Below are 1,826 nucleotides of genomic sequence, written 5' to 3' on the forward strand. Positions count from 1 at the left end.
GGGTGTGGTGTTCTGTGGGGTTGTGCCTGGTAGACCATGCTGCTTCTCCCCCTGATATGTGATCCCTGGGGAAAGTATTGGGGTTCTCCACAGGGTAGCAGGGGGAAGGGGAAAGGCCAGAAATGGGGAGCAGAGGAGCGCCCAGAGTCCCCCTTCCAGCCTCGGTCTTCTTGGCCCCTCCGTGGTCATAGAGATCGCAGGCGCGGTGCAGAGATGCCCAGGAGAAAAATGTCACGGCGGACAAGAACCAGCAGCTCCAGGAAGGCCCTGGCACAGGGACAGAGCGGAGCCACGACCAGCTCCCTTCCCTGCCCGTCACAGCCCCGTGCCCTGTGCATGGAACGGACCAGGCCACCTGCTTCCATTGGGCGTCCTTATTTACTAATTTACCGCTTTATTAAAGATTAATTTATTTTGACAACCTTCTAGAGAGAGAGAAGAGCAGAGAGCTCTTCCCTCTGCCCAGTCACTCCCCAGGTGGCCGATTTATCATCCAGTGCCTAAGTCAAGCAGAAGCCAGGAGCCTGGGACTCCAGGCCTCCCACACAGCCCAAGACTGTGGGCTGTCCTTGACTGCTTTCCCAGGCCACAGGTAGCGAGCTGGTTGGGAAGTGGAGCAGCCGGGACTTGTGCCAACAGTCCCTAGGGGATGCCAGCACCACAGCTGGCAGCTTTACGCACTACACGACAGCGTTGCCCACCCCCAGCCAAGGTAACGTTTCTGAATGTAATCTTTGCATATGTAATCAAGTTCAGGTGAGGCTGCCAGCCAGCCCAAAACGTGTCCTTCTACAAAGAGCGAAATGTGAATGCAGGCAGGCTAAGGTCATGTGACACCCTGAGGGCTGAGAGGGCACAGACCTCGGGGAATTTAAGTCCTCCTCCTCCCAGGGAGACATCCCACCTGTCGGACGCCCACACAGGCCAGCAGGGTCCGAGAGCAAGACTGACCTGAACACAGCTCCACAGCCAGCCATCGGCTGCACTGCAGGCCCCTGGGCTGAGAGTGGGGAGCAGATGGGGTACAGGGTGGGGCCAGCGGCGTCCCCCCGACTGGCCCTGGGGCTGGGAGATCGGTTCACCCAGAAACCCCGAGCCCATAGCACAAGATGCACCCCACCTCCACCCCGCCCCGCCCAGACACCAGGGCACCGCAGCCTTGAAGTGGGCATCGCCACAGAGCTGGCCCAGGCAGGCGAGGTGCTGCCCCTCCTGGGGGAGGCGACCCAGGTCTCCACATCCCTTGGGGCAGTGTCCGAGGAGGCAGACTTGAGTTTCAGCAGCAGGAATGTGGGTCAAGCTCCGAATGCTTAGACCAGAGACAGTGATGTGGGAATGGCAACGCAGGGGACTCGGCCTGGCCGCCCCCACCCAGCCCCAAGCCCCGAGTCCCACTCATTCCCAGGCTCCTGCAGCCCCTGGGCCACAGGGACCACCTCACAAGCGATGGCTCCCACTTACACATGGGTGAACAGGAGTCGACTCTGAGGAGCAAGGACGGGGCGCTGCAGGGACAGAACAGTGGGGACCCGTGAGCTGCTGGGAGGAGAGCACAGTGGCCCCAGCTTGCTGAGTGGCACTTGGAGGACCCCTGGCCCGAGTCCCTCCCCGCTCTGGTGCTGGGAGCTCAGTCCCTGCACGGGGCAGGGCGTTTACGGTGGCTAGGGCTCCCAGGCAAGTGCAGAGGCGCCCACTGAGGAGGGGTGTTACAAACCTGAGCTCAGGTTTAAGTTGTCACCTGTGATGGTGGCATTGCACATGGCGCCAGTTCAAATCCTGCCTTCTCCACTTCTGGTCCAGTTGTCTACTTATGGCCTGGGAAAGCA

The sequence above is a fragment of the Ochotona princeps genome, chromosome 3, assembly GCF_030435755.1.
Source record: "Ochotona princeps isolate mOchPri1 chromosome 3, mOchPri1.hap1, whole genome shotgun sequence".
Lineage (NCBI taxonomy): Eukaryota > Metazoa > Chordata > Mammalia > Lagomorpha > Ochotonidae > Ochotona > Ochotona princeps.